The 12608-nt window shown below is 31.5% G+C and overlaps 1 protein-coding gene across 1 annotated transcript in view; it reads right to left on the bottom strand.

The window, feature by feature from the left end:
* The window catches only part of LOC127717989 (uncharacterized), a 45017-nt gene extending 38257 nt beyond the window's left edge, over nt 1-6760 (bottom strand). The window contains exon 1 of the mRNA XM_052223864.1: nt 6657-6760. The gene's annotated coding sequence lies outside the window, so the exon portion shown is untranslated. The remainder of the gene's footprint in view (nt 1-6656) is intronic.
* Between the last annotated feature and the right edge of the window lie 5848 nt (nt 6761-12608).

The raw sequence follows: 12608 nt of genomic DNA, 5'->3' as shown, positions 1-12608 counted from the left end.
TTGTTTCAGTTCTGAACTGACAACCATTAATTCATCATATTCAAGACATGGCAGGCTTCTTAACCGGTAACATACCAAGAAGTGTTCCGGAGAAGACATTACTAAGTTGTACAACTTGTGTCTCATCCGTTTGTTTAGTTTATGAACAATAACATATGTTTAAACTATAAAGTGCTCTTGTAAAAATCCTTTTTTCTCAGTAATTTAGTGAATTTTTAAGCAATTTTCGTCATGTCACACTTTTATGACTGGTTTGATTATAAATGGCAGCTATTATATAGAATATCTCACCTAGACTGGAAGATGTATAAAATGTGAGATATACGTCAATAACACATCAACCCACAAACAGAAATAACTTTAGGATGTTCACTTCTGAGGAGCCAAAAATTTCTAGAATTAAACTTTTTTCTTAACCTGATTTTTGGGTTAATATGACTGTAAGAAAGTAAATTAATGAAGAAAAAATCATATGGTGGTGCACTTCTTTTTTTACTACGGCCATTTGAAAGTACAACATTTTAAATGATATTCACATTTTTCATCAACTTTTACCCATTTTGGGCTATTATGAAAAAAAGTTTCACAATTAAACTTTGTTTTATAATTTCACTAAAGATGAAGTGGACCAATCTGAATACATTTAACTTAAAAAAGAACTATAGGTTGGTGTTAATATTAGAAAGTTTTATAAAATTTTGTTGCTTTTTCGTGTCAAATTGACCATGCTGTCAATTTTGTAATTTTGTGATTTTTCTCTTTTTATAGAACCAAAAGCATATTATTTCAACTTCTTTGTTATAAATGATTGAAAAAATACATATCTAAGAATTTTTAAAAGAAAAAATTGATATGGGATGTACATATTTTTGGTAAAATCATTTCTTTGTACTGCGTCGACAGCGGTTCCTAGTCCAAGTCTAACAAACAGTCACAATGACATCCGCCATTTGTTGGAACGCTTTGGTAATGATGAAAGAGAGTCGGAAGATACCGAATGTTTATTGAAATTAATAAGTCGAAACCAAACTGACAACGCCATGGCGATAAGCGACGAGAAGACAAACAACAGTCCAAATAACACAACATATAGAAAACTAAAGACTGAGCAACACGAACCCCACGACTACAAACCCGGGTGTAGGTCGGGGATTACTTATTTACCTTTGCTTGTTCGTCCGTCCCTTTATCTTTCACTTTGATTTTTAGTGTAAGAGTGTAGGAAGGTTTGATTTCATACCAACATGTTAAGATTTGAGCTTACTTTCAGTAACAACGACCTTTCTTTGTTACGGTTGGTTCACTATTGTTTTGATTGACATCTGTTTTGTCATGTACCGCCTACTATAGTAGAGAGCATTATGTTTTTTGGTCTGTGCGTCTGTCCAGTAGTCCGTCAATTCAACAGTCCTGTATCACGTTAAAGTTTTTAGGTCAAAGGAGATAAGTACTTTGAAGTTGTAGTCACATCAACTTGAAACTTAGAACACATGTCCATCATCATGTGAACATTTTACATTGTAAGTTTGTCAAGCTACGGGTTTTCTACGCCCAGGCATAGATTGCCTTAGCCGTATTTGGAACAACATTTCGGAATTTTTTGGTTTTAATACTCTTCAACTTCGTATTTGATTAGCCTAGCTGAAAATGAGATAACGATGGTGTTGATTTAAGAGATTTGGGATCTACAAACATCCATGTATGTAAACATAAAAGACGTAACGCATCGTATTTTACATTTTTAGAAAGTTCGTGAAAGATAAGAGCACGATTAAATCACAAATGAATAGAAGATATAATTTAGATATATATATGCAATATTACAATGTGCTATTAAATTAACATTGTTAGAAGAAAATATGACTGATTTTGAAATTCTTGTTGATACTGAAAATTTGTAAATCAATAATGTGCAGTCAGGTTTATTCGGGTGTAGCCCGTTCTCGACTTCTGGCAAATTGCATATGAATTATTTTCTATTTCTTATATACCCCCTCTTTTTTCATAAAAAGTTTATTCAATAAATATATAATACTTATAATTAAGTAACATAGCGCAATGTTCAGGAGGATATGCCTGCTTTCGTTGATTATTACTGTTTTCTTCTATTCAACTAAAATTAACCCTCCGGATCCCCTTTCTAAAATTAATACCAATTACTAAATGAATTATCCTGGTTTGCAGTATATAAAGTAAATATAGTATACTTAAATCCAAATATCTGCTGCATCGTTGATAGCAAATCTCGGCTACATATTATACATTATATATATAAGGCTTCCATCTAATCTTTGATTTTTAGTTAGTTTTGTTTATAGATTTCAAATATTGTCCCTTCACTGAAAGCTCATACGTCGAAAATATTCTTTTTAATGTTAGAATATAGCAAAGTGCTCTCGAACAATGAAATTGTAGGATTTGGTGTCTCTTAATTGTGAAGAATGAATGTAAATCATGTTCTTTGTAAGGGATTATCCTATTATTTGGGTCTATTTACATTTCAAAACAAAGAGTTTCTATAAATGAGTTACAACTACCCCGAAGCACATTTATCAGATTGAAAGAATTTGTGATTGAAACTGACTAAAAGTTGAATTGTGAAACAAACAAAAAAAATCAAAATAAGTTGAAGTTTACTGGTGCAGTAAAATGTGTACCTTTAATGTTATTATGAAAATATCAATTACTTCAAATTACTAAAAAAAAATAAACGATATCACAGCAATGCAAACAAAAAAAGAAAGAAAATAAAGTTTTAAAATAAAAAATAACCTTAATCTTTAGCTTTCGAAAATTCAAGATTTTCAAGATTTATTGATAACGCTCGGACACATAAATGTGTAACATGAGGTCAAAGTATAATACATAAATAATTGAATGACGAAATGAGCATGCAGTACTATTTAAACACATAGAAATACATTTGTAAATATTTTAGAATAAACAAGCAATTTTCTTAATCAAAAATGATAGTCGTTTGTAGACTTCCATGTTACATATGGACAATAATCCTTCCATTTTAATGTATTGCGGATTAATAGTATAATATTTAGGTAAGTATTGGTTTCTATAATTAACAATAGAATCATGTTGACATACAAATAAAATTTGAAATTCATCACCAACAAATTTATGACATAAAGTACATATTCTCTCTGGTCTAGGTATATTTTGCCATTGGCCTATCTCGATTGGAATACGTAAGTTCGATGTCCTTAATTTAGTTACCCACCCTCTGTTCTGTTCAGATAGTCTGATCAGTTATTTTTCTAATCCAAAGTCCTTTTTAAATGTCCCATAAAATTGTCCCCGAGATGAATTTTCTATATCGCCAAACCATGATGTAATAAACTGATCACTCAATATTCGGTCGAGATAATTTTTATCACAAAAGCCAATTTGATTCATGAAAATGTATCCTAGACCAGTATTGTTAAATATTGATTCTACAGAATCAATCCATTTGAAAGCATAATGACCATGATTCTTTAATGATAACATCAGCCTGTACAAAGCACTACTAAGTTTACTGCTATTATTTTACAACTTTACACCAATACGAAATAATTCTACATTTAACTCGAATTTGCAGAGGAAATCTTCCCAATTCTCCATACACCATAAAATTGGGTGTAGTATTTCGACCTTTAAAAATTTCTTGCAATATTTCAAATGCATCTGTTCAATAATTTTCAAATTCTCAAAACCCCAAACTTCAGAACCATATAAAAGAATTGGTTCTATTATGGAATCAAATAATTTCAGTTGCAAATTTATAGGAATGTTTTCGTTTCTAATAATTCTATGTATAAAATGCATCGATTTTTGTGCTTGATCAATAAGTTTCTTTTTGGTATCTAAAAAAGTACCGTTATATCTAAAGATAACACCTAAATAAGAAAATTTTTCAACAATCTCAAGTTCTTTGTCTTGTAATAAAAATTTAAATTTCTTTTTACTTTTCCTCTTTCTAAAAATCATAACCTTTGTTTTATTTAAATTTACTTTTAATTTCCACTTTTCAAAATACAACTGAAAAATGTTTAGTGATCGCTGCATACCTTCTTCTGTTTCAGATAAAATTACAGTATCATCTGCATATAATATAACAAATAATTCAAAAAATATGTGCAATTCACTTTGAAACTTCTCTTTTACAGTTTCTAGTGGAATCCCATCTATACTCTTAAAGTAGTCTTCTAAGTCATTAAGAAAAATTGAAAACAAAAAAGGCGATAAATTCTCCCCCTGTCTTACACCTGCTAAACAGGGGAAACAATCTGACTGACATCCATTATATTTTACACATGATTTGATTCCTTGGTACATATTAAAAATAACTTTGAAGCACTTCCCTTTGATATTACTCAATTGAAGTTTTCCCCATAATCCAGATCTTGATACCGTATCAAATGCTTTCCGAAAGTCTACAAAAGTACAAAAAAGTTTTTTGCCAAATGAGAAATACAGCTCTATGAGTGCATGAAGTACAAAAATATTGTCTACAGTTGAATACCCCTTTCTAAAACCAGCCTGATTTTTAGGTATAAGTGAAATTTCATTTGCAAAAAAATTCAATCGAGTATTGATTATGGAAGTAAATAATTTCCCTATACAACTAATTAATATTATAGCTCTATAATTATCTGGATCCTTTGGACAACCTTTATTTTTTAAAAACTGGTATAATTATTCCTGCTGTCCAAGTTTCAGGGATGATACCTGTATCTAATATCACATTAAATAGTTTAGTGTGAATACATATCAAAAATGGTGGAGAGTTTTTCAAGAACTCATTCAGTATCCTGTCAGTACCAGAGGCTTTACCATGTTTCAAGTTCTTAATGGCATCCACAACCTCTTGTTCTGTAATGACGCCATTTAAAATGCATTATAAATTGGGTCACTACATAACGCATTGATGTCAATGCCATCAAGATCTTCTTCGTCACTTGCATTCATGTTTTTAAAATATTCATGAAATGCTTCAATACTGATAGAGGGATTGTCTTTTTTGTAGCCAGAATATTTTTTAAGTGTCTTCCAAAATCCCTTAGAGTCATTTTTTGATAGTGCTCTCAGTTCATCCGAACATTTTTCTTTATACTGCTGATAGTTAATGTTAAGTGTCTTGTGGTATTCCTTGGCCTTACTATTCATTGCCAGTTTATTAACACCTGATTTCGCTCTGCTATATAAGTTTCTAGCCTTGTGAAACTCATTACGTTTGTCTTGACAATCTTTATCAAACCATGGGGTTTTTTTGCGGTCGGGATAAACCGGTCTTTTTTTAGTCTTGCCTAGTACTCCTTCTGCCGTATTTAACAGTACATTGCCAAGGTCATCAACTAGACCGTTTATCTTTTCAGGAGTAACATTATGTGTGTCAATACTACTCAAAACGTGATCAATCTGTTGTAAATTACCTGATGCACTGGATAACGCTTGAAAATATTCGTCTGCTTTTCTACAGTCCCATTTAATGTGAGTTTCTGTGTTACCTGTATTATTTTCTGTGTTCGCCTTATTAGTGTAGTTACTATCAGTATTGAATGACAATGTAAAAAATATGCTGTTGTGGACATCTGAAAACATGGGATTAAACTCATCTATTCTAAATTCAGAGATATAATCAAACATGTGAGGAGATGCAATTAAATAATCTACTACGCTCGAGTCCTTACATGTAGTATGACCTATAAATTTGTCTGAAAAAATACAACCATTACATATAAAAATTCCACATCTTTTACATAGTTCTAAGAGAAGAGTACCATATTTATTCACTCTACCTTGATCATAACTGTATCTTTCCGAAACTCTGATTACTGAACCAGCGTTTTGGAAGAATAGTTATTTCCAATATTCCGATAAAATAAAAAAAAAAAAAAAAACAGGAATTTTTTCATATATTTAAAACTTTTAAAGGCATTTTATTTGAACATTTTCCTGACATAATAAAATAGTATTTGATTTAAAAAGCCGGACCAAAATATTGGCTGTGAAATAAAATTAGTTGTAAATCAAATGCATTAATTGATTTAAACTGTAAAAAAAAGGATAATTCCTCAATAAAATATTACATGATTTACATCCATACTCACAATCAGGAAACATATACAATTCTTACCTTTTCTTTGTACTGTTGTGTCACCTAATGTCTATAACGCATTTTTTTTAATTATTTCCAAAATTATAAGGAAGTCCTTACATCACTAAAACTAACCCATAAATGAAATGCTGAAAAATGAAGTCATGCATCAATTATAAATATTTAATTTACACTGACAATGGAACTAATTTTTTAATACAACCAATCAAGAGACCATTTGAGCCTTGAGCACTTTACAATATTCTAAGTTTGTAAGAAAATGATAATCCTTTACTTCATGATAAGTACTCGCTTACGTTCGTACTTAATCATGAAGACAGGGATTAACATTCTCTTACATATACCTAGAAAATTTGACGCGTACTGGTGTTATGAACATGGACAATATCTCATCTATCGATCACTCATTATTAAAATTCTATAAAAGTTCTAAATACTTAACCTGTTAACTGTTCAACCCAATTAATAAAAAATGCACATATTTGTGTTTTATATACCATAATATTGCTAACTAGAAAATATAAGAAAATATGAAACGTCTTACTTGTTCAAAAGAATTCACCAATGCCCGTTTGGATTTCTTAACTAATACGATTTCAAAATACCATAAGAAATATCGTAAATTGTGGTTGTTGCTATCAATTATTGAACTTTAGATTTGACCTGGAAATGATTTTAATTTTACATTACCTGAACAGCACTAGTACTATAAATAAATAAACCATGTAAAGTCACTTTAACTCTTACTACATTTGTTTATATTTAAATGTTGAAAGCAGGTTTAGGTTCTACAAAATGTATAAAGCACTAAAATGGATCAAGTTAGATTTTTTTGTAGGGCTGATATCTTTTTGTAGTTGGTGTATACATAATTCTAGGTTGATGAGTGAACATATACAATTGATATCTTGATGTTGGCCCGAGAAAACAGACGTTCAAGTATTTATCGATTTTAAGACATTGTGCTTCTGTAAATGTTTACTTTAAATCGTTATTTAATGGATCCATTTCTCTGTAAACAATCCCGATGTTTCGAAATCATAAACAAAAATTAATTCAGATTTTCGACCTCATTTACTATCATTGGTAATCGTAAATTAATCCTGAAACCAAAATTTATAAAAAAAAAATACGGGACAACTTTTCCTGTATGTTGTCTAAAAGAGGTGAAAGTGAAAGATACCAAAGGGATATTCAAACTCATAAGTCGAAAAATAAACTGACAATGCCACAGCAAAAAAGAAAAAGACAAACAGACAAACAACAGTACACAAAACACAATATAGACAACTAAAAATTGAGTAACCCAAACCCCACCGAAAACCGATGGTGATCTCATGTGCTCCGGAAGGGCAAAAAGATCCTGCTCCACTAGTGCATTAATGTGTTTGTCCTTGGTGGTGTTGTTATATTTGCTCCTTTAAATATATTTGAAAATATACTGGTCATATTTGCAGAATTGTATTACATATTCTAATTAAGTTTTACATTTTTATGGAAATCTGAATCCATCTGAAGGAAATTTTAAATGAAAAATGATAGGATCTCAAAACACCTGTTCAACACCATAATGCGCATGTCTCGTTAGGAATTCCGTTATCGGCTGTCTTTTATAATATCTTATATATGCGTTTGTCTTAATTTAGATAATTAGGTGTGTTGTAGAGGATATTTTCTAGTCTGTTGAACTGCATTTTGTTAAGACCATGAGCTTGACTTATTGTATAGATATTGTCTATTGTTGAACACTGTTAACTTACATTAATTTTTATGTCTTTGAGGTTTTTCTTTTGTGGCGTTTGGTCACTGTTTCAATAACGTATATTCAAAATAACCATTCTTCTTATTGATTGCTTGCTGGTGTTTTAGCAACCTTAGATATATGACCTGTTGGCTAATTTTAATTGTTGGGGGAACTGGAGTACCCGGAGAGTACCATCGACCTTCGGCAAGAAACTACCGACCCTAGTCAATTAAGATTGGAGTCGAACACACAATGTCCTCATAATCTCAGTGTTGACAGACTAGTAATACAGTTAATGAACTATTCGGCCATAATTTGTTTTTGGTTATTTATTTGTAAGATAATGCTAATCCCTTTCTTCATGATTAAGTACGAGCGTTATTGTTTTAGTAAATTGTGTGATAAAATAATTTAGAAATAGCGATGAATTATGTTATATTTTACATGATATAGCTATTCCTATGCAATATGTTTTTGATAGAGGTCCTGAAACATTTTTACGTTTGTATTTAATTTTGAAGGATCAAATTTGATAAAACCACAGATTTGTTAGCTAGCTTCCCTTTATGCTTATGATGACTATGTTTATAAAATTTATGTCATAGTGATGCTAAGTCACCCGGTCACTGTAGGCCTTTTTTTATCAAGGTGATCCATAATTCACACTCAGTGGAGTTTCTATGTGTATATACCTAATGGATAATTATGTATTTAGTGAAAGAGATGGAGTGGGGTGTAAATCAGTAAAAAAACGATTTAAAAGTTTAAATGGGGTGTTTTCAATAGGTAAAAACAAATATCGATATTAAAGGTTTCATAATTATGTTGCTTCGGTTACCTCATTTTGTATCGGAACATGCAATCGAATTTGAGTTACCTCTCTTTAATTGTAATATTGCATGGAAGCTATGAACGATAAAATGAAAATCATTTATTCTATTTATTGGAATTATGTTTGGGCATTGCATACAACAATATTTTTCTACTTCTTCTTTCCAAATTTTACACCAAATTCTTTCGAGAGAAGAAATTTAAGAGGAAAGAAACAATTTCTTTATAACTGTATTATGATCTGACATACACCAGATTCTATTTTGATTGGCATGTATATATAACATTGTCATTATCCATCACACGATAAGTGTTTTCCTGTTGCTAAAACTGCTTTTATCTCAATTTAACTCTTGGCAAAGTGTAATATCTTAACTTGACTGGGCTGGACTGGACTCTTGGAGTGGATTGGACTGTGGACTGTGGATTGTAAATAAAAACAGCATCAAACAGTCGTTATAAACAACAAGATAACAAATAAATAAATAAATAATAAGTGCATGTTATTAAAAAAAACATATGAGAGTCCAGTCCAGTCTAGTTCAGTATATAGTTAAAAGTCCAGTCTAGTCCAAGAGTCCAGACCAGTCAAAATATTACACTTTAAAATTGCAGTAAATTCTTTAATCACCAAAGTATTACATAATATACACATACTACATTAATGTTCTAAATCGATGCCTTTATATATTTTAACATTTTTCTGTTTTTTGAATATGAATGAACATAATAGAGATAAGGAGCATTTTTCTTTTTTAACACACCTGGCCCGAAGGGCCAAGTGAGCTTTTCTCATCACTTGGCGTCCGTCGTCCGTCGTCGTCGTTAACTTTTTACATTTTGAACTTCTTCTAGAAAACCACTGAATGGAATGAAACCAAACATGGCATGCATGTTCCCTTTGAGGTGCTGACCAAGTGTTGTTATTTTGAAGCCGATCCATCATCCAAAATGGCCGCCAGCGGGGGACTTCGTTTAACATAGGACCCTATGGGAAATACATACAAATGTCTTATTTTAGAGAATCACTGAATGGCAAGAAACCAAACATGGCAAGAATGTTCCTTATGAGGTGCTGACCAAGTGTTGTTACTTTGAAGCCGATCCATCATTCAAGATGGCCGCCAGCGGGGGACTTCGTTTAACATAGGACCCTATGGACAATACATACAAATGTCTTCTGTTAAAGAACCACTGAATGGAATGAAACCAAACATGTCATGAAAGTTCCTTATGAGGTGCTGACCAAGTGTTGTTACTTTGAAGCCGATCCAATATCCAAGATGGCTGCCAGCGGGGGACTTCCTTTAACATAGGACACTATGGATAAATACATACACATGTCTTCTTTTAGAGAACCACTGAATGGAATGAAACCAAACATGACAAGAATGTTCCTTATCAGGTGCTGACCAAGTTTTCTTACTTTGAAGCCGATCCATCATCCAAGATGGACACCAGTGTGGGGCTTCGTTTAACATAGGACCCTTTGGACAATACAAACAAATGTCTTCTTTTAGAGAACCACTGAATGGAAGGAAACCAAACATGGCATGAATGTTCCTTATGAGGTGCTGACCAAGTGTTGTTACTTTGAAGCCGATCCAATATCCAAAATGGCTGCCAACGGGGGACTTATTTTAACAAATGACCCTATGGACAATAAATACAATTGTCTTCTTTAAGAGAACCACTGAATGGAATGAAACCAAACATGGCATGAATGTTCCTAATGAGGTGCTCACCAAGTATTATTACTTTGTAGCAAATCCATCAACCAAGATGGCTGCCAACGGGGGACTTAGTTTAACAAAGGACCCTATGGGAAATATATACATATGTCTTCTTCTGGAAAACCGCTTAATTGATTGAAACCAAACATGGCATGAATGTTTCTTTTGAGGCACTGACCAAGTTTTGTTACTTTGTAGCGGATTTGTCATCCAAATGTTTTCTTCTAGAGAACTACTAAATAGAATGAAACTAAACATGACATGAATGTTCCTAATGAGGTGCTGACCAAGTGTTGTTACTTTGTAGCCGAATCATCATCCAAGATGGCCGCCAGCAGGGGACTTAGTTTAACACAAGACCCTATGGGAAATACACACAAATGCTTCTTCTAGAGGTGCACTGAATGGAATGAAACCAAACATGACATACATGTTCCTTATGAGGTGCTGATGAAGTGTTGCTACTTTAATGCTGATTTACTGTTCAAGATGGCCACCAAGATTTTTTTATTAAATTACGGGGCCAATATTAAACCAAATTTGGCCTTATTCATTATTAGGGTATCTGATATGATTGTAATCTATTTTTACATGATTTCCAAAACCAAATTAGAATCAGGTGAGCGACACAGGCTCTTGAGAGCCTCTATTTTATACAACTATTCCAAATATAATAATGTTTATGATAATTTAAGGCGATGCATGTTGTCTAGAATTTAAGGGAAGAAAAGGTAAAAAAACTAAATAAGATTGTTTATTTGTTTTAATATTTTTTGTAAATGTTACATGTTGTTTATTGTTTATTTGTTTTGATTCTAGTATTTAGTAGCAATCCAATTGTTAGGATTTTACACTAATAAATATCTTATCTTATCTTATCTTCAAAAATGTATTGAGTAAACATTACATATATTACAATGCTGTGTTTCTCTGTTGTTTTTTGTGAGTTTTTTTTAACAACAATATTATAATTTGCATTCGCCAATTATGCTTGTTACATTAGTTACATTAAGAGTTCATGGTCCTCTTGATGTATCTTATAATGTTTTAATGATTATCTAGGTAATAGCAAACATGTTTAACCCCGCCACATTCATTATGTACCTTTCCCAAGTCAGGAGCCTGTATATATATATATATGAATTAGCAGCGGACTACTTACTTCAAAATATTTTAGGAAAACAAAACAATGAAATCCAATTCGTGTCTGGGGTCACTGATTTTTTTTTTTTATTAAAAACTAAATCGAAAATAGACAATGCATAATACTTTTGTATTTCAAGGAATATATATATATACTGTAAATTCAGAAATTAATGCGATGTCTTTATTATTGCGAAAAATGCGACAGGGTAATAATCGCAATAATTTAAACTCGCATTTTGAAATTTTTTATATGAATTAAACAGGATTTTTCTCAATATCGCAAAAATTAAAAATCGTATTTTAGGCTAAAATGACAAAATCGCAATAATAAATGCACGCAATAATTTCTGAATTTATATATATTCCTTGAAATACAAAAGTATAATGCATTGTCTATTTTCGATTTAGTTTTTAATATAAAAAGAAATCAGTGACCCCAGACACGAATTTGATTTCATTGTTTTGTTTTCTTAAAATATTTTGATGTATTCATGAACAAAAAAATGGTAAGCATTGATATTAAAATGCTGTTAGAAGGTCAAGCACTTTAAGCATTTTACGTTTTAAGAGTGTTAATGCTTCCAATTTGGTAACTCATTAGTATCATAGAAAAAATAAAGTAAGTGTTGAAGCTTGGCTACAGACAGTTTGTTTAAACTGATGTTATCACATTTTGGATAAGGTTATTTACTTAATTTTACGTGATAAAACAACATTTTTCTTCAAAACATCAACAATCTATTTCCACCTCAGTCTGATATCTTTCAATGATAAAGAAATAACCATTCATAAATTATTGACAGAAATGTACAAGATATGCATTAGTTGAATACTCGATTCGGTTGTTTAAAGCTCTTTGTACGAGTTAAAACCGCGGATGCACGACATTTCACAGCGTTAACAACATACATTAAATCTGAAAAAGCGTATTGATATTGCATTGAATGTTACAACACCCGGCAAAGATGGTGAGAGGTTATGATAAATATAAATAAAATCATATTTAGGGTATCTGTCAATTAGACAGCAACCCGATGTCACA

The sequence above is a fragment of the Mytilus californianus genome, unplaced genomic scaffold (genome assembly GCF_021869535.1).
Source record: "Mytilus californianus isolate M0D057914Y unplaced genomic scaffold, xbMytCali1.0.p SCAF_10, whole genome shotgun sequence".
Classification (NCBI taxonomy): domain Eukaryota; kingdom Metazoa; phylum Mollusca; class Bivalvia; order Mytilida; family Mytilidae; genus Mytilus; species Mytilus californianus.
The sequence above is the reverse complement of the archived record's forward strand: the minus strand, read 5'-3'. Positions and strand labels throughout refer to the sequence as shown.